Genomic DNA, 21,714 nt, shown 5'->3' with positions numbered 1-21,714 from the left:
GTTGACAAGGGTGGGTTCTGAGGCGAAACAGTAGCACCTTGCAAGTCCACTGTCTTAAGGAACTCTCACTACAGTTTCAGGCAGAGCATTGTAAATGTAACCTTGGTTGGAAGGGCTGCTTCTGCAAAGAAGACTTGACAGAATTTAGAACTACAAGGTCCCCAGATTCATCAAGATCCTATGTCCCAATCCCAATTTTAAGTATAAAATTTCTTTTCAATCAACACTTAAATGTTACCAGAAGATACTCTGTAATGTTGGGAATACAATTTGTGTTGTAATTCATTCACTTGCAGGATGATACTCTTAGTCCGATGTTTAGAAATCTAATTCTTGAGTGTACAGGTGATAAAGATTACCTTCAGGGAAAACTCAGCAGTTTTCAGGATTTTAACTCCTGTGTTAATGATGAGGAATGAACTGAAGATACTAATGTTATGATCCAGTTGTAAGATGATGATGATGGGCCAGAATGGTAGCAGTGAAGACCGGTTAGAATATTCTTTGAACTAAGGTCATAGAAATGGCTGATAAGTAGGCTTGGGGCGGGGGGAGAGGAAAAAAAGAGAGAGAGAGAGAGTGTGTGTGTGTGTGTGTGTGTGTGAGAGAGAGAGAGAGAGAGAAAGAGAGAGAGAGACATCAAGGGTGTTTTCTATGTATTTGACTTGACTGTAGGTGAGGTTGACACTGAGTTGCATAGCTGCAGGTATGGGGGTGGGGAGAATCAGAGTTAAGTATGGGAAATCTTTCAGCTATTCACAAGGAGATGTCAAGAAAGCAATTGAATTCTGTCACCCACTTATCTACCAAGTGGTTTCTGTTCTTACACAGTCCATACTCAAATTTTGACAAATTGTCCCCAAAAAGTCCTTTAGAGAAATTATTTTTCCGCTATAGGACCTAATCCAGTATCACCCGCTGTATTCCATTATGATATCTCTTCAGTTTCTGTAATCTGGAGAAATTCTGTTTTTCTATTTCACGACATTGGGAGTTTTGAAGAATGCAGGATAGTTATGTAGAATGTCCCTCACTTTTGATGTATGAAAGTTACTTTGTGGTTATTTCTGGAGTAAGCATTTTAGACTGGAGAACAGCAGAAATCACATTGTACCCTCTTCAGTGCATCCTACTTGGAGGCACCTGTTATTAATTTTCTCCATCCTGGGTCTTGTTTATCTTGATCATTTGATTAAGTGTTGTCCTCCAAATTCCCAAACTTACCATTTTCTCCTTTGTAATTAATTAGTAGTCATTGAGTAGATGACTTGAGATTGATATTAGGAGATTGCGAATATCCTAATTCTCACCCAGTTTGCACCCCATGATTTTAACATTCATCTATGACTTTGGCCTGAATCAATTATTATTTTGCTAACTGCAAACTGATGACCTTTTAAGGCTGAATAATTCCTCTTACATCTATTTGTTGACTGTTAACGCTGAAAGCAAGAGCTACCACAGGCTGTTGAAATGGCATGTGTCTTTCATCAGACTATAAACTCCTTTGAAAGCTCTCACACCAATGCTGAGTCTAAAGTTGATGCTCAAGAAATAGACATTCAAATGGACTATACTAAATCCACCTTTCATTTGGAGAAGATATTAAAAATGCCTGTGTTCAATGTTACTGAGAGGCAAAGTGAGATCTTATACATGGGGAGGCTTTGTAACCCATGACTGATTGGTTTTACAGATGTGAACAGCAATCCTGGTTAGGGATCAAGGCAGGGCCATGTGAAGGCACAGGGCAGCCCAGCAGGAGGAAGATGGAAACCAGTGGGAATGACCATGAAAATCAATAGCTGAACAGATGGAGGGAGCAGCTTCTGCCTGGAACTTTCAGCCCTGTCTTGGAGGAAGCGCTGGGCATGTGCTCAGGGCCTGTTGCTTCCACTTCTCCCTTCCTGCCTCCCTCTCGTTCCTGCCACACCACTCTGCCCATCTCTCCACGCCCTCCTCCAGAAAGGCAGACACTCTCCTGCAGCTGTCAGGCTTCTTTCCCTGAAGAATATCTCTAATCGCCCCGCCTGATTGGGTCTCGTTAGCGGCTGGTGGCATTGATTGTACTCAATCAACACCCTCCTGCCCAGCTGGGAAAATGTCCCATTTGTTCCCTGGTTTCAATCTACTCTTCTTTCTACAACTATGTTACATTTTTTCTGGGGTTAAAAAAATAATAAAAGCTGCAAGGCCAAAGATTTTTTTTTCTACTGTCCCTGGCTATAACTTGACTTTGCTGTAACTTGACTTTGCACCAAGCTTTCTTGTCTCTGTATCCCAAAGCATTTCCAAAAGTTCCCTGGGTATCTTGGGGACCTCACTCTCTCCTCCCACCCCATCTTGTTAACAACAATGAAGAGAACAAGCGCAAGCATTTGCTTATAGTTCACAAAATGTGTTTGCAGAAACGAACCTATTTGTGTCTCACATTACTCCCATAGCAGAATTGTTTTTATTAGCTTCAACACCTTTATTTGGAGGCTGAGGCAAATGTGGCCCAGGAAAGCTAAGATATGACAGAGCTGGAACTCAGCTCCAGGTCACTGACTCCATTATGCTGATCCCCCAAGCCCCACCTTTAGTCCTAAGATGGCACCCTCACCCCATGGTAAGCCCAAGGTGGCATGGCTAGCAGAGATCACTGTCAGCATACTGGAAGGAGGATCCTCTCACTAGTCCATCATAACAGGAAGGCACCTGTTCCCCTCACTCCTCTAAATTAAGGGACATGTAGAAACTCATCCCATAATGGGTTACTTAGTGCTAGTAGGGAGAAGGATGGAAGAGGAAAAAGGTTCAGGTCATGATGGGTGATTCTTGCAGAACTGTCAGATCCAGGGTGGGGAGCACAGAGGAACTTTGGGATTCTTCTTGCCTGTGGCCTCCATCACAGAGTAGATTACTGTGCTTGACAGGCACAAAATCAGATGTCTCAAGACTTGGTTTCAGCTTTCAGATTTTCTGCCCAGTGACTGCATCACTTTGGTAAACCACTAGAACATTTGCTTCTGATGAATATAGTGTGGGGCTTGAGCGAGAGGGAGCCAAAGACCACACAAATGTCTCAAAGGAAGATAATAGCCCAGTGTGGGAAATGCAGTTGTCATGAGATTCAGTGTGCATTCTGTACGCCGCATCAGAAGTCTGTGTCTACAGTAAGGCAGAAATCTGCAAAATTTCCATCAAGATTGAAAGGAAAAATCATGAGCACTTTGAGATGATTCAACTACACATGATGTTTAATTTAACCATTACTATGCAGATGGCAAGCTGCTGGAGCTCACGCACCAACTCATGTACTAAGTTCATGCTTGCGGTCCTGGGTGTCACTGGTTTGCTGTTGTCCTTTCTTTCAGTTGTCTAGTGATCTGGTTGCAATTTCCTTACTGGTCAGTATGATTACTTGAAAATAATCTCCCCAGTTCCTCTCTTTTCCCCTTGATAGATTCTTGATGGCCCATGGCCACTTTGGCATTTGGGAAGCAGGGCTTTTTCCTACCTCTTACCACCTGTGAATATATTAGCCGTGCATTACTATATTGTGTGAATTTTTTCCTAAGGAAGAGGAGAGGAACACTGTGACTCCTGAAATTGTTGGGAAAGTTTGGTGAAATACAGTGATTCCTTTATTCGTAGGAATTATGTTCCAAGACCCCAATGAATTCTGACATTGCAGATAGCTTTGAACTCTGCAATCTGTATATACTGTGTTTTATTGTTATTATTTATTTGAAAAGCACAGTATCAGACAGGAGGGAGACAGAAAGAGATCTTCTATCTGCTGGTTCACTCTGCATTGATGCAATGATCTTGAAGTCAGGAACCAGAAACTTCATCTGGGTTTCCCACATGGCTGGCAGGGACACAAATATGTGGTCCATCTTCTGCTGCTTTCCAAGTTGTATTAGTAGGAAATTGGATTGGAAGCAGAGAAGCTGAGACTTGACTAGGCATTCTTTCATATGATGTGAATCCCCCAAGCAGAGGTTTAACCAGCTGTACCACAATGCCAGCCCCAGTATATACTATGCCTTTTTCCTATACCTATATACCCAAATGTAATGTTCTTTCTATCTTGACTAGGCACTCAACAGGCACTGTTTTTGTGACTTTTGCAGACTGAGGCATGATAAAACCAGCACACATTTAAAATTTTTTTTATTTTAAATTTTGAATTTTATGATATAATTCTGTAGAGTATGTGATTCTCTCCCCACCCTCCAAATTCCTATCCCCCGACTGATTTTCCCCATATTGCCACAATAGCATAGCCCTTCATAAGGTGTTCTAATTCCTTCAGTCTGTTATTTAAGAGCACACATTTATCTTTCCTTCTTCACAACTTCATTGATGCAAAATTTGCTCTTACTATGAGTCTTATAAACCTCAGCAGCTATTTTTGTCTTTCCTTGCTAAATAAAGAACTTTCACCTTTTCACATAGAAGTAGCAATTTGTGGCTTATCTTTAATATATCTGAATTTCCCGGCTCACAATGCTTGTACTTTGGGGTTATTACTAAGGAAAAATAAGGGTTGTTTAACACAAGTACCATGAGACTATAATAATCAATCTGATCACCAAGATGGCTATCACGTAGCTATTGGGCAGGTAGTATATACATTGTGGGTGCACTGGTAAAAGTGGGGTTTGGATCCCAAGTGGGATGGAATCAGATAACGTTTGATTTCATCGTACTACTCAACATGCCATGCAATTCAAAATGTATGTATGTATTGATTTCTAGAATTTTCCAGCTAACATTTTTATCCTCATTGATGTCGAGTAGATGAAGCCACAGAAACTGAAACTGTGAATAAGAGGGTACCACTTACTGGCATAAGTGTTTTGAAGAATAAAAAGCATTGGGATAAGGTGTCCTAGAACTGTTTAACCTGCTGCTGTGATACCAGCATCCCATATTGGAGCAGTGGTTGAAGTCCTGGCTGTTCTGCTTCTGATCCAGTTCCCTGCTAATAGAACTTGGAAAGCAGCAGAAGACCCTGCCATTCTTGAGGGAGACAATGGTAGAATTCCTGGCTTTGGCTTTGGCCTGGCTCAGATCTGGCTATTGCTGCCATTTTGCGACATAAATGAGAAAGAGATGGAGGGAGGGAGGGAAGGAGAGAGAGAGAGACAGAGAGACAGAGAGAATGAGAGTTATCATTTGTTGGTTCATGAACTCAAACCAGGTCTCCAATATAGGGGGCAGGGACCCAATTAATTGAGCCATCACTGCTGCCTCCAAGGATCTGTTGAGTAGGAATCTTGAATTAGCAGTTGGAGCCAGGAATTGAACCTGGGTACTGTAATGAGAGACAATGGCATCTTAACCAGTGTCTTAACCTGCCTCTTGTATTTGGCTCCAGCACACACTTCTCTGCTTATTAATATTGTAGACATTAATATATACATAATACACACACACACATATAGATAGAGATAATTACAGATATCTTTTTTTTTTTACCAGTCTAGAGCCCCCAGTAGGTAATGGGCCACATCCAGTTCTTTGTGTATTGCTAATGGTATCCCGTACAGAGCCTGCTACATAGATGGTATTTAATAAGTATAGATACTTTAATAAATTATAGTGAGAAGCACAATACACTTGGGAATTTGCCTTGCTTTTCTCTGGCACTTATTAAGTACCTACTGTGCGTCTCCCCACATGCAAGGAGTTTTACAGGAGCACAGCACTTCTCAACCTGGCCTCCTATCTCTCAGGCACGAAGTGTCGTGGGACCAGCCGTCCTCTCTTCCTGTCTTCTTTTACAAGACACAGAGTTTCCCTCCAGCCACTCAGCCAACACATAGTCAGAATATGATAAAAATTCTTTGAATCTTTGTTTTAAAATCTTGTTAAATTTTCTGTTTAAAAATGTTGTGTTCACATAGTGCTAGGAAATCTTTCAGAATCACTCTTTGGAGCAGTCTTCCTAAGGCAGTCTGTATTCAAAGCGGTTTGGAGAGAGGGAGCTGGTTGCTAGGGGCAACACTGACTTCTTAGGGGGGATCTCTGCGTGTGGATATAAAGCCAACGCCCTGGGACCCTGTAGGCGTGGAATCCTCCCCCAGGAGAGGAAGTAGATTCAAAGAGCATGGGAAGCCTGGGGCCTGTGCCCTCTTCCGGTGATTGGCAGGTTGGTCAAGCCTCTCACCTGGGTGCAAAGCTGTCACCCAAATGCAGGGGCGGCCTTCCTGGCTCAAGAAAATCTGCCAGGAAGACACAAAGGTTTCAAGTGGCCTGTGTCACCTTTCCATGGGTTCCCAATCCAGGGAGCAGGGCAGTCCACATTGGAGCCAGGCACATAGCCACTGCGGTTACTCATCATTATGGTCTTTATTTACTTAATTGACTTCTTTGATTAGCATGCAACAAAACCAATGTCTTGTTCTTGATGTGTAGTTTTATGAATTGTAACACATGCATGGACCATTGTCACTACCACTACAGTTGAGGATGCGATCCGTCTCCTTTGTCACTCAGTTTCCTCGGGCTATTTCTTTGTTTTTGCAGCATTTCCTTTATGTCTATTCCTGGCAACTCCTGACATGTTCTCTACTGCTGTAGTTTTGTCTCTTCAAGAAGGCCAATTCAGGGGCCACTGTTGTGGCACTGAGAGGTAAGCTACTGCTTGCAACCCCGGCATCCTACATGAGAGGGCCTGTTTAAGTCCTGGCTGCTTCCCTTCCACGTACTTACAAGTGAGCCTCAAAAGGTGATCCAAGTGCTTGGGTGGCTGTCACTCAAGTAGGAGAATGATGGAGCTCCAGGCTCTGCTCTTCAGCCTGCGCACTGTTGCAGCTATTGGGGGACTGAACCAGAGGATGGAAGCTTTCTCTTTCTTTCTGCCTTTCAAATAAATAAGCACATAAATAAATAAGGAATGTTGTATCAGTGGATGATGCAGTCTTTCACTCAGTATGTGGCCTTTGTGGTTCATCCTGATCCCTGTATGTGCACACAGTCTGTGCCTTTGCACGGCATTGTAGTACTCCGTGGTGTTTACATAGTGTCAGTCCTTCTCATCATTTCTGCATTCCATACTTGCAAACTTGCCTGCCTGCTAAAATGTGTAACCCCTAAATTTGTGCATAGGGCATGTTCACATTCATTTTCTGACACTGTACAGAATTAGGGCAAATCTCGAGTTTCCTGAGACCCAGTTTGCTTTCTGTCTTGTTGTTTCCAGGCATTGTGAACAAGTGCTGTTCTTATGATCAGCTTAGTCCCATCCTTTTGTGCATTTTCGTAATCTCTCTTGGCAAGTTCACTGTTTAAGTGGGCCCGTGTGTCATGCTGCAGTACTGCCGGAGTCTTCCCATGTGGAGAAAACTTCAGGAGCTAGGTAAGATTGGGCATGAACTACAATGCTGTTACATGGATTGGTTCACACAATTTGTCAGGTCAGGTGTCTTACACTAGAAACCTGCTCACAAAAGGGGCTCAGGTATTGATCCATTGATGGAAATGTGTCTGGACCCCTGAGAACCCAATCTTTTCTCCCCGCCAGAAACAAGCATGTAGGATTTACTATTCCCTGGTGGTGTTAGAGAGCAGTAACTCCCATGAACAATGAGAGCTGGCGGTGAGCATAGGATTAGTAAGCTGAGCTCTGAGCTGGTTGCCATAGGTCTCAGCAGCACTGACAGCTCCACCCCTGGCCTCACCAGGCTTGGCTTCAGGTGGAATCGATGGCTCCTTCCTGGCTGCCTCACTTTAAGGGACATTTTCTGCTCCAAGTTTTCAGAAGGAGAGAAGCCAGGAGCACAGGGGTCTGGGCATGGCTGAATTTGTTGTTGTACAGACCAAGGGACAAGCGAGCTTATTTTTCTGAGAACAGAGAAAAAGACAAAGCTGCTGAGATCCTGGGAGACCCCGTGTCTACTGTGGCCCCTCTCCCTGGAGCCACACATATCCAGTTAAAATCCAGGAAATGCATGGAGCCTATGTGACTTTTTATGAGAACACCAGGAGGAGCCTGTTCTTTGTACCTTCTGGGGTGCAGTGCAAAGTGAAGGGAACATGCATGGGCACAGAATCAAACACAATGGCATCTCAGGCCAACTGGGTAAGCTTACAGAGCTTACAGGAGACTCAACTCTTGCAGACTGAGAACTGGCCTTCTGGGCCTTATTCACCTAGATTTGGGTAAATGGGAAAGGGAGGTTTCAGCTGATCAGGGCTACACAAGAAATGGTAGCCAACAAGGAACCGATGTGTGATGGAATGGATAAAGCCACTGCTGAGACACCGGCATCCCATATGTGCACTGGTTCGAGCCTCTGCTGCTCCACTTCTAATCCAACTTCCTGCTCATGTGCCTGAGAAAGCAGCAGAAGAAAGCCCAAGTGCATGGGTCCCTGCACCCAGGTGGGAGACCCAGAAGATGATTCTGACTCCTGGCTTCAGACTGGTACATTTCCAGATGTTGCAGCTATTTGGGGGACTAAACCAGTAGATGGAAGATCTCTTGGCCTCTTCCTTTCTCTCTGCATCTCTGCCTTTCAATAAATAAATCTTAACAACAACAACAAGACATTAACAGCCTGAGACTCCACAACGTGGACTCCTGAAGTATGTAGGAGAGACTCAGAGATGGAGTCCCACAGAGCTGGAGTGATCTGTGGGTTTCACTCATCCAGGCCCCAGATGGGCAATGAAGACAGTTTCCTTTCTGAAACCGTGATAACACTAACAGCAATAAATAACAACCAGTGTCTAAGGTCACATGTTCATTCACACGATGTCCCCCATGCACTCTCTCCACGGCCCTCCACCTCTTTCTCCAGGACAGATGGCTTTTCAGCTCACACAGATCTGAGGCATGGATGAGATTGGCTGTGGGTTGTGAATCACCATGGAGGTCTGGCTTTAACATCTCCCTGTTCTTACCCAAGGGGACAGCCAGGTCCAAGTGTTCCCCGTGGCATTTTAGAAAGAGCTGGTTTAAGTCCACTCTCACTTGTGCAGCTGACACTCACACAGCTCCTCACCACGAACTCATATTGGTGCACAGCAAAGAATCTGCCTATCTTGTGTGTGTTTACCACCAGGGATGGACTCACTCCCTCGGCTTCCCGGGTGCTCATGGCAATGTTCATGGAATGACCAGGGATCCAGAGGCCAGGTACGTCCCTTGGTCACCTCAGCAGGTGCCCGGTCCATGAGGCTCTCCATTTATTGCCTGACCTCCTCAGGGGTCCTGGGCTCTAAATCACTTGCTGGCAAAGAGATTTCTGGAATGGCACCTGCCCCACATGGTGATCAAGGCCGTTGCTCCTGTCCCCAGTGAATGATGGGAGATGCCAGTGCTATGGTAAGGTGTAGGCAGACAAGTCCCCTGCCTTCCAGCTCTGAGGACCCTGAGGATGGGTACTGTGGGGAGGGGGGCTTCTACAGTGTCTCCTCGAGTTTCCTTGCACAGGAGGAAGCCCACTCAGTATGTCTCAGAGTTCGCTCTTTCCAGCATTTTCTGTTTTCCCTTCCCGAAAAGAAGGGGTAGATTTTCTGATTGGGAATGTAGGAGAGCATACTGGGCATGTTCAGCTTATCTCTTGTTGATTTTTCCCTTCCAGACAGATCAGATTGCAGACAGCACAGTTGCCATGCACTAGTCCATGTCGCCGGCCCTGGTAGGACAGACTCTGTTATCTCCAACACCGTGGGAAAAGCCCCATTGGCCTGTCACTGTCCATAAGACCCTGCCAGACCCCATCTCTCCCTCACACCCAACACCTTGGCCTTTTATCAAGAAGGGTCACGGGTTCTTGTCTTTCAGCTCTCGTATGTTTTTGTTTTCTTGAAACATGGAGGGGGGCTGGCAGTGTGCTGGCCTAGTGGGCTAATTTTATGCCCATGGTAACGGCATCCCATATGGATGCCATTTCATGTCCTGGTTGCTCCCCTTCCCATCCTGCTCCCTTCTTGGGAAAGCAGAAGAGAATGGCTCTGAGCTTGGGACCCTGCACCCTCATGGGAGGTCCAGAAGAACTTCTTGGCTCCTGGCTTTGGATAGGCCTGGCTCTGACTGTTGATGCCATTTAGGGAGTGAACCAACAAATGGAATATACTCACTCTCTTTCTCTGTAGCTCTTTCAAGTAAAATAAATCAATGTTAAAAAAAAAAACAACGTGGTGGGAGGAGGGGTGCCCTGGGAAGTCACTTGACAAAGTCAGAACCCAGGACCTTTTCCATTCTATTGCCCAAGCAGGCCTGCTTTCCTTCATACCTGATGCTTGGCTCATCTCCTCCAGGCAGTCACTCTGGATTAGTTGGAAAATTCTGTGCCATGGCTTCATGAAAATGGGATGTCAAAGCTGGGAGGAAATGTGGGCCCCCTTAAGAGGGTCCTCCTCCTCCCCAGAAAGCCTGCTGCTGCCAGTGGCTTCCGCTGAGCAGAGCTGGGGTAGTGGGGTGAGTCCCGTGCCTCACTGGCACAATAGAGCAATCATTTCTGCCTCTTGCCATTGTGGCGAGGACTGAGTGATATAGGGAAGGGCAGACCCTTATTGATTTTAAAGCCCATGCCAAGAAAATGGATTATTGGTAGTGGCTGGTTTTCCTGGGGAGGGGGACATCAAGAGCCCCAGCCTGGAGAGGCCAGGTGCTTTCCTAAGTCCCACAAGGGTGCATTTAGAGAGCAGGGTGTTGGACTGTGGGCTCCTGGAGATCTGTTCAGATGGAAAGAGCTCATAGCCACTTCTAGAAGTGACCAAAGCAGACAGGCAGACAGGCAGGCAGACAGGAGCCTCACAGCACAGCGTTAGGCAGGCCTGGAGGAGGGGGAAGGCTGTGCCCCTGTCATGGGAATTGTCTGCTTCTGGACCCCAGATCCCATCTTTGGAGGCTCAGAGAAGTCTGTACCTTGAAACCTCATCCTTGCACAGCACCCCTCACTAGCTGTGCCGACACATACCCTCCAAGCTGTTCCGGAGCTAGCAAACATTCATGTGAATTCCAGCACTCCTAGGCTCTGTATCCCATATCCAGCCACAGTCCCTCCCCTTCCCACTTCTTCCTGTCATCTGGAATGTCCAAGCTTTTTACAAAAACTCAGAAATGATGTCTATGGGGATGGAAGCACTACTCCTATAGGGTGATGTGTATTTATTTTAAAAAATAGTTATTCATCTGAATATGAGAAAAAGAGACCTTCCATCTGCTGGTTCATTTCCCAGATGCTCGTGAGAGCCTGCTCTGGGCCATGCTGAAGTCAAGGAGCCTGTAGCTTCATCCAGGTCCTTGACACGGTGACAGGGACCCAAGCCCTCAGGCCATCTTGTGCTGCTCCTGGATAACCCCCCGCCTGGCCCCTGCTCCTCCATACCAGGTGCATTAGTGGGAAGCTGGATTGGAAGCAGAGTGACTGGGTTTCTGAGCAAGCACTCTAGTCGTGTGTGTGTGTGTGTGTGTGTGTGTGTGTGAAGCTGCACTGCAAACTTCACCCCAGGAAACACTTGGAGCTTCAGCTCCCTCACTCTCAAAGTTTTTACTAAGACTAACTTGTGCCTGGCGCTCCCGTTGTAGCTTTCCCCTCTGCCCCTCTCCTCCACCCCCCGGAGTGTGCGTGTGTCTGTGCAGGCTCTGCTTACATCAACACACTTGTCTGAAAATCTGGGCTTGCACTAATGATAAATTAGGGGATGATTATTCACTTGATAAAAGGATCCATGTTAGGATTCCCCCAGTGTGTTTCAAATGTGATTCAATTTACCCCATATTCAGCAATCGTGTATTGTGCAGAGGAGGCTCTGGGCATAAACAAGAACACAAGGAGACCACATTTGGAGCATCATGAAAGGGGAGAATGAGACAGCCGGGAGAGGTCTGCATTGCTGGTAACAATGAAAGACACAGCGCCTGGCAACAAAGGTGGCTTGGATCACAAGTTCTTTTACCTCACGATTCCCATGATGGGGGACAAAGCACAGCTCCCCGAGCTCCTGGTTGAGTGCAAGTGGGGGGTGGGAGGGGCAAGGGAGCCAAGAGAGGGAAAGGTTCTGGTCTCTAGGGTTACTGTTCTTGAGGTCCTTGGAGCTGAGGCAGCAGGGGAGGCTGTCAGGGAGGCCAGCACCCAGGCCCATGCAGGGATCTGCCCACAGCCTGTTCCCCACAGACACCTCTTGGCTGCTGTCTGCCCTGCTCCTTGCCTGACACCTTCCTACGGTGTCCCAGGCTGGGGCCGGATTCTGCGTTTTCATTGCCCGTGGAGAGTGACCGTTAGCTTAAATAACTCCATACACCTGTAGACTCCATCTGTCGCTCCTTGTAAACTCCCCCTCCCCTTTGTGAGAGTGGTCTGTCTGGGGGACCCTCCTTCATCTGAGGCTTGATGTGTGGAGGTTGATATAGCACATCCTGCTTGGTAGTGCAAGACAGAGTCGGCACCTGTGAAAGTGAGGGACAGCACCGGGCACCGAGCACCCATTAGTCAGCTTGAGAAAATGGAAAGGCCCAGATGCTACTCCCTTGCTCTTTGCTGTAGCTTCCCTGCTCCTTGTTGCTGTTTATTTTTCCAGCTTTAAGCACCCATCCCTTGCCTCTGTTGGGGCTTGAGGAAACTTTGGAGGATGAGTCTGTTCTCAGCCACCAGCCACAAAGGCCTCATTCCAAATTCTTAGGGTGTGATGTTTCTCTGTGACTTGCTCTGGGTGTGACACCCATTTCTTAGTCACCGCCAGGATCTTGCTGAGCCACCTAAGCAGATGGCAAGTTCCTGTCAGGAGGCTCTGTCCCGGTTTCTGGATCTGCATCGCATCGAGCAGACCATAGCAGCCGTCCTCGGCTTGTAGTCAGAGTGAGAAGTGGCGTGGCCGGAGGTGTGTTTGGGAAAGCTGATTCTGCAGTGGGCAGGGCAGGGGGCTCTGATGGGTTGGATGGGACAGAGTCATTGGGAGGTCACCGCAGGACACGGGGACCTGGGGGGTGAGAAGGCTGTGAACAGAGAGGAGATCCTGCAAGGCTCATGTGGCAGGGAGGAGAGAGCCTTTAGTTGCAGAAGGCTCCCCTGGCCTGTGTGTCTCCACATAGAGCATCTCTGTCCTCCCGGCTGGGCGCCGAGGTCATCAGCACCTGTCTTCATTCTCAAGTATCTCCTGACTCTCAGTTTTCCAAGCTATGAAATTCTCACTCCTACACAGGTGCTAAAACCTGGAGTAGAAAAATGCCTAGACCACCCTTGAGTTTTCTGGGGCTCCAGCCTACCCACCCTTGTCATGACTTCTGCCTGGCACCCAGGGTCCTGAGGAAGACACTGGAGCTCACTCAGACATGGGGACAACGACCACCGTGCCTCCTGCCTCTTTGCTTAGGCATCTTCAAGGCATCTTTGGTGTCGCCGACCATGTCCGCAGGGGTTGGGAGTGAGCCTGGAGCTTTATTAACTAATCTCTGGTACTTGAGTAATTTATTATGTTTAAGCTGGTGCCATCAAGTCTCTCGGCAGTGCCCGCGTGCACTGGGAAATAAATTAAAGCCTGTCCAGAGATACTTGGATCATCTGTGTGATTGCTGGGCTGGTGAGATGGAGGTTTAAGGCTCTCTCTTCTTGCAAATTGGAAATTAGGAATTAATAAGACAGTGGGCCAAAGAGCCATCACGTTGGGGTGGGGACTTGGCTGCAGGGCCAGGGTGGTAGGGGGAGGGGTGGAGAAGCCCGTCTTGGACTGGAGTTCCAAGTGGTGGGCACGGTAAGGACCTCACAGGGCTGGTGGGCACGGTAAGGACCTCACAGGGCTGGGTGCAAGGGCTCTTTCATGGCCTGCACTGCTGGTGACTGAGGTTTCTCTGGTCTTGAAAGGGCTAAACGGGTGAGATGGGCAGAGTCCTAGCCAGGGATCTTGAGGACCAGCTTCTGGCTTCAGCCTTGCCTGGAGCCACTGAGTGACACTGCATAGGCTGCCTCCTGTGGGGACTGCTGTCTTCATCTACAGTGAAGGAGGCTGGGCTCGGGGCTTACTTAGGTGCAGGAGGCACCCATGACACAGAGAGATGGAAAGAGAGAACTTACATCCACTGATTTACTCCCCATATGGCTGCAGTGACAAGGTTGGCTAGGCTGAGCCGACGCTGGGAGCTGGGGACCATCCAGGTCTCACCGTTGGGTGCAGGGATCCAAGTATTTCATTCATCAGCGCTGCCTCTGAGAGGTGCATGTTTGTAGGACGCTGGAGCTGGGAATCAAACCCAGGCACTGTGATCTGGGATGCCAGCGTCCCCAATGGCCTCTCAGCTGCTGCACGGAAAGCCCAGCCCAAGGGAAGTGTCTTGGTGTAGAATATGGACATGCTCATCCATATACCAAAGGAGTCGTCAAATACGATCAAATATGATCTTAATGTGAAGACAAGATGCCTTGGGGCCCACCAGACAACCTCTCTTGGACTAGGTGTTCCATGAGACTTTGCTATCCATGTTCCCGCTATCTTAGGGTCACTCTTCTGCCAATTTGAAAACAGGGCTGGACACTGTCTCTTTGTCCCTTCGGTGGGCACTGGTGGAGCTTGCAGTGGCATCTGGGCTTCAGCCTTCCCACTGCTGGGATCTGCTCCTTCCTCCTAGATGGTAGCAAGGGACAGGCGCTCCTATTCAGACCCTCCCCTTGGGTCTCCAGCCTTGAACCTGACCCATACCTACCTTCTGCCTTTCTGCCCTCACAGATCCTTTCAGAATAGCTTCTGACAGTGCTCCATGCTCCTTCAACAGGTGACCTCGCCTTCGGGAGTGGATATTGGGCAAGCCCCTGGGCACCTGTACTATGGGGTCCAACGCCAAGTCACCCTTAGGAGCCCCAGCCTGTTATTGGGTGGTCTCACCACCAGGTGGCAGGCTAGCTCTACACAGAGGCCATGGCTGGAGCATTTACCTGGCAGTGGCCACTGGGGTTGGAAGCTGCCAAGTCAGCTCTGCTGTCTGGATCCTTTAGGCCGGCGTGTGCAGCTTCAGGTGCAGGGCTAAGATCTCAGTGTGACAGTGGGCTCCTGCTGGGATTCTGACTCCAAGGAAGCACCTCCAGGCTGACCCAGGTGGCTGGCCAGAGAGCGCCCCCTGCACTAGAAAGGGTAGACTTGCTTCATTGGGGTTGGAGGGCAAGGCAAAAGGGGCAGATGAGACCTAGGGGCTTTGGAAGCACTGTGGAGACTCTGCTTCTGGAGGAGAGGGAATCCCCAGATGGCCCTGGCGTGGGAGTGTGGAAGGGTCACAACGGCAGGAGTCACCTGTCGCGCACTTCTGCCTGCACTTGCATGGTTGGCAGCGCCAGAGACTCACCCTGAGGGGTCCCATCATTCAGGCAGGAGTGAGACTGCACCCCCAACACCCCTCCCGTGTACTCCAGGGGCGGATAGAATGAGCCCCTAGCCCCTTGGATCACAAAATTTGAGTGGGAGGTGAAAGGAGAGACTGCAGGGAGGTAGGAGCCTGGGGCTGATGGGGTATCTGCCACTCTGGGTGGGGGCAAGGCCAGGTCTGTTCCTAGCTTGGCACCTCTCCCTGGAGCCCGAGACCTGCTGGGCCTACTGAGCCATGTCCAGAGCTCCTTGACTCGTGTGGCTGGGAGCTGGTGACTTAGGGACCTCCAGGCCCAGCAGTCAGCCCCAGGCCGTTCTTACCTGCCCCCTGTGCCTTGCCCAGCTGGCTCCTGGCCTCAGTCCTTACCCCTCTCCTTGGCTCTGCAGGACGTGAGCAGGTGCCCCTCAGCTGGATCAGCACCAGGAGTCACATCAGGGCGGCCATGTTCTAGTCGTCCCTGGAGGTCCCACAGACCAGGGTGTGAACCACAGCCCTGCGAAGCAGAGGCAGAGAGGGAGCAGGCAGAGGCTGGGGCCAGAGGACAGAGAGCAAGGCCAGCGGCAGGGAGGTAGGGGAGAGAGCGGGGAGGAGGAGACACAACGGGAGAATGCCGGTGACCGCCAAAGCACAAGAGTAAAGGACGGGATTGAGAAACACCGCAGACAGAATAAAGAGGAAAACAAAAGGAAAAAAGAGAAGAAACAGCCCCAAACAGAAAAGGATCCATGCCTGGGCAGCCACGCACAGACGCCCATGGGGACAGCAGTGTGCATGTCTTGTATGTGTGCTTACACACACACACACACCCTCTCTCTGGCCACCCTCCCGAGCCACTCCTCCCTTCCTGTTTGTCCCTGTGCCTGCCTGGTACCCCTGCCAAGGGTGTGACATGCTGGGGTTCCCTCTCCCCTGGCTGGACCCCCTTGCTGGGCCCCTTGCCCAGGCAGCGAGGCAGAGGGGTCACAATCTTTATGCCTCACATTTGTAACCCAAAATTGGATCTCCCCGCCTCCCTCCCCTTCCCTTCTCCCTTCTAGTTTCCTTAGTAACTGACAGTTCCCCAGTGAATGCCAGACCCCGGGTGACAGACCGTTGTCACTGTCACAGAAGCACTCTCTCTCTCTCTCTCTCTCAACTGCCCCCTCACCCCACCCACACCCACATAGACTCAGACTTGGGCGGGGGTGTGAGGATGCCTGGGTAGGCTCAGGGGTAATTAAAACATGTGCCATTTATTCCATAACAGGGAACAGCACTTTAATTACTCACTCGGAGGGTGAGGGCGTGAGTGAGGAGGTGGTTAGGGGGTGCAGGTGGGGGGACAGTGGGGATGTGCCCGGGGAGGGGTGCCCAGGATGAGTCCTGGTTTCTTTCCTCTCCTTCCCTGCCACCTAACTTGGATGGGAGGTTAGTCTGGGCAAGCGAGGGGGTGCCGGGTGTGTGGGTGGGGGGCGACGCAGAGGGTGAAACCTGATTGTGTTCATTAAGGCAACACAAAACTGGGAGCCGTAATAATAATTAAATTAATTATAAAAGCAATTTGCTTTTGAAAATTTGATTTGACAGCTTACTAGTGGCTGCACTGATCTAGCAGCTGTAGCTTAAAAAATAGTCAGAAAGAAAAAAAAAAAACAACAACTAGAAGAACCGTCAGTTAATTTTAATTACACGCCAGGGTTGGTAAACAAAATCCTGCACCACCCTTTCATTGTGGCTGACTTCCATTTAAGGAAACGTCGGGATTGATTTGGGGAAGGTGAGGGGACAGAGGCTGGGTGCCGGGGCCCCTCGTGGGGCGGGCGCCTCTCCTCCCCAGCCTGCTGTGAATGTGTGCCTCACGGGCTGTGGTCCTGCGCCCTTGCGGAAAGTGCCTCTACCTTTCTGCCCATGCTGTGCTCTGGCATGCATACGTGCAGGTGTGTGCACGTGTGTATGCATGTGTGTTGGGGCAGAGGCATCACACACAGCATCTTCCGAAGCATGAGAGACCTGTAAGCCAGAAGGAGCTGACCTGGGCTCTTGGCCACCTTCCCTCCGCCTGTGGACCCCAGAAGGCTCTGAGGTGTTAGGAAGTCCTGATGCAGCCTGAAGGGGGCACTGCTGGCTCCTGAGGCGCTCTGGGGTTCAGGTACAGCACTGAGCTGTCCTGACTTCTCCCCAGGTGTGCACACACCCCAACCCCTGGTTTGTGCCTTCTTCTAAGCACCACGGTTGCTAGAGTTCCCACCCCCCACCTTGGGCAGGAATGTGGTCCCACCTGCACCCCCCCACCTGGCACAGTGCTCCGTAGCTAAGTGTCCACCGAGTGCAACAAGCCCCTGTGGTGACACTTCTCACCACTGCGGCCAGCTGCCATTTGGCTGGTCCTCCTTCTCTCTCTATTGTCCCTAAACTCATGTGGCCACTTCCTGCCCACTCTGCACCCAAGGCCACCTTTCAAGGTCATAGACTGTGTCATCACTTCCACCCAAGCCTCTGCCCTTTCCTTCCCTGTGGCTGTGGCTCACACTGTTGAACACTTTTGGATGCAGCTACCCTCAGGTTTCCTCCTGCATCCACACTGCCTCGTCTGCACCCCTGGGGCTCCGGCTGCTCTTGAGGTGAAGTGCTGTGTTCACACGGCCCGGTGTCGTGTCCTTGGCAGGTCTGGGTCCCTCCCATGCATGCACAGTGAGGTCATGCACCCCCTCTCCTTGCGTTTTCCATGGTCGCTTTGGTCCTGTTTTTCTAACCACTTGGGAGACAGACATTTTCATTTGAAAATCCCTCTGTTCTTTCAAAGCAACCATTTGAAATAAGGGTTTCCCACAACCTGCTGTCCCATCTCTCTGTCTCTTTGCCTCTCTCTTTCTCCCTCATCTGCTACTCCCTCTTCTGGTCATTTAGGTTATGCCCCTTTGGGGACTGGGGTTTCTCTGGCCAGAAAGTACTTGGGCTCCATTCCCTGGGTGTTCCCCTGTCCCTTCCTTTTCCCTTCCCACCTCAGCCTCACCCTGCCAGGCACACACCCACCCTCTCTTCTGTTCTTCTGTGACTATTTCACAAGCTGCAGCCATGGGAGCATCCATGCATCGGCTTCTGCCTCAGTCCCGGTGCTGGCTGATCCGGTCACCCTGGAGAAGCCACGGGGGCTTGAAGGAGGCTTTTCTGCTACACCAAAGGAGGCTGACGCTGAGCAGCTGGGAAGGAATTTAAGCCAACGTTGAGGCAGAACCAAGAAGGGGGCACAGAGTGTGGACAGGGCAGAGGACCCAGGAAACTGGAGTGTGAGGTGGAGGTGAGAGATGGGCAAAAGGAGCCTAGAGGAGATGAGGAGATGCTTCAGAGTAAGCAGCGGGAAAGGAATGAATAAACCAGTTGGGACTGGGATCATTTCTTCTGGAGCAAAAACTGGGGGCTGTAGTTGGGTAAGGTTAAAGTTGGGAAGGCAGTAGAAAGGTGGAGAAGTATGATACCTGAGAAGGGGTTGATCATGGGAGGTGGTTCCATGGCACCTCCAGGTCACCACCTGGAAAGTTCTAGCTCCAGGCAGAATAGTATATGTATATGTGAAGGTGTGTGTGCATGTGTGTGACTGTGTCTGCATTATGTGCACATCTGTGAATAAGTGTGTGTGTATTTGTGCCTAAGTGCATTGTGTATTCATGAGTAGATAGGCGTATGTGCATGTGTGAGCCTGTATACTTTTTGTGTGGGCATGTGTGTACATGTGCATGTGTGTGCATGAGCGTGCATGTAGTTATACCCCTGTGGGTTAAGTGTGTGTGAATATTTGTATCTGGGAGTATTGTATGTGGGTGTGTGGATGCACATATGTGTGTGCATGACTGTGCATGTTGGTGTATATTTCTGTGTGTTGAGTATGTGTGTGAGTGTGTATATGTGTGTGGTGAGAATGTGAGGTTGAGAAACCAGACTGACCCAGCCTCACTGATTACAACCTGTGTGACCTCGGATCATTACTTAATATCTCTGTGCCTCAGTTGCCTCACTTACAACATGAAGATAATGATAACATCTCAGACAATGTTGTGAGAATCAGGAGAAAGAGCTCCTTTGGGGTAGGACCCGACCACCTCCGAGTGGGACTGTCACCTTCCAGCCCTAGCCAAAGCCCTAGCTTGTAGAAGCACCGGATCTCTTCCTAACCCATCGTCCTAGCACTGTCTGAGCAGGCCCGCAGGAGCAGACCGGGCTCATCCCAGAGCACCAGCACTCACGAGCTTCCTGTCATGAACCCTTCACACATCTCTGCCAACGCCTGATGCATGTGAGAACCAGAGTGGAGCTGCTTCTTCCTCCAGAATCCCACCATATGCTCCGACGTAACTGGCTAGAGACACCCACCCCAAGCCCCATACTGGCTCTGCTAGGGGTCGGGGCAAGACCTACACTTGCCCTGAGACAAATAGAGGATAGATTCTTGCTCTTCCTGGCTGTGTGATCCCAGATAAGTGACTTCCCACATCAGACAAGGAATCAGAAAATCTGGGATGTCCATGAGGTTCCGCCTTTGAGAAATACTGGTTTGGTTTTCAAAAGACCATCTTGTAATTGGAACATCTCTGTGCTCTGGACAGTAGCACTGGTCCCCCTGGCAGGTGGTCGTGGGGCAGGGAGGGGTGGCTGCTGGTGTCTTGGCCCTGGCTGTGGGGAAGAAGTCGGAAGTCAGACCATTCCTTCTGACATTCACGTGGCCTCATTTCTTACTTATAACTGGATGCATTATCTCTAAATCACCCTTTTGCTGGTAATGTGTGAATTCATCGTTGGATCACAGCATAGAGAGAGGGGCTGGCTGAGGGCTTTGCAGTGGCCCTGCCATGTCTGTGAGCCAGGAACTCTTTTCTCACTCTAGCAAAGATGCCACTGCTAGGCACTGCAGCTGTTACGATCTGTCCACCCGAAACCTGCTAGGAACTCCCTCCACTGCATCTGCCAGGACATTCCAGAGAGCAACTGTGAGCTCCATTCTTTTATTTTTAAGATCTAATGTTTATTTGTTTGAAAGGCAGAGTTGCAGAGAGAAGAGAAAAGGAAGAAAAGATCTCCCATTGACCGATTTACTCCCAAATGGTTGTAACAGTCAGGGCTGAGCCACACAAAAGTCAGGAGCCAGAAAGTATTTGGGAAAAATCAAACTCAGCATTCCACTTCCATCTTCTGTGTTTGGAAAGCTGCAAACTTTTGCACCTGCCTGATGTCAAGCATTTAAACAGTAGCTACAGTATCCCGAGATGTGGATGTCTATCTAAAAGCACTACATCCTGCCTGCAGAGGTAGATACTCCTTTATCATGCTTCAGAAGAATATGCAGAAATAATACCTAAATGTACGTACAACTTGCAAAATCCAGACAGCATGCTCAAGCTTTGCATGGATCATATCTCACCTCTCCCCTACCCACAAATACAGGTTTGGGGGTTACTAAATTTTTATTTACTTAAGGGAGAGAGAGAGAGAGAGAATGCTTCCATCATATGCTGGTTCACTCTCAGTGCCCATTATAGTTGGGGCTGGGTTGAAGCAAGAGCTCAATCGAGGTCTTCCCTGTGGGTGGCAGGATCTACTTCAGTCATTGCCACTGCTTTTTAGGGTGTGCACTGGCAGGAAGCTGGCATCCTAAGCTGAACCAAGTCACTTTGATGTCCACTCCTGTTTGTTTTAAATGTAGGATCATCCCAGGCTTATGTTTTACTAACTGGGAAGTGTTTGGGGATGTTTCATGTCAGTGTCCATTGCTCGGCTTCATTCCGTGGATGTCCCATTGTGTAACTGCATAATGACCTACACATTGATGCAGTGAGTTTCTCCTTTGTGTTATTATAAATGGTGCTGAGTCACACATCCTCATGTGCATGCCTCAATGCAAGATGTGTAAGGATCTGTTACGTTCCTGCCTTGAATGAAACTGAATAGAAAAAAACACATGCACACCTTAGCTGAGAAGATCTTGCACATCCAGCCTGAGTTGTGCTTTCCTTTGGGGATTAGCCCTGCCTACGTTGGAAGCCAGTGATTAGCCGCCCTGGCTGGGGAGTCCTCCTGTCCTGCCCTTGTCACAGACAATCCAGGGGTGAAATCTGAAGGTGTGAAGGCAAAGAGATTGCAACCTAACCTCTCCCCTTGCCCCAGGACAGCCAAGGTCAGGAGCCTGGAGCAGGCACTGGGCACTGTAGTCTTCAGATACAGTGCTGACCAAGATCTGGGGAGCTGGTAATAGCTCTTTCTAGAGAGGCTTTTTCATAACCCTGTTCTGAGGCCAGAGTAACCTAACACCGAATGAGGGATAATCCACAATTAATTTCATCTTTGTTTGAAATTCATGAAAATGATGAGATTTTTCATAGTGATTGACATACCCTTAGATGCTTGAATTTGGCTGAGATTAAAAGGGTTTATTTGCATCCTCTAAG

The sequence above is a fragment of the Ochotona curzoniae genome, unplaced genomic scaffold (assembly GCF_017591425.1).
Source record: "Ochotona curzoniae isolate NIBS_2020 unplaced genomic scaffold, NIBS_Ocur_1.0 contig_2723, whole genome shotgun sequence".
Taxonomy (NCBI): domain Eukaryota; kingdom Metazoa; phylum Chordata; class Mammalia; order Lagomorpha; family Ochotonidae; genus Ochotona; species Ochotona curzoniae.
Note: the sequence above shows the minus strand (reverse complement) of the source record.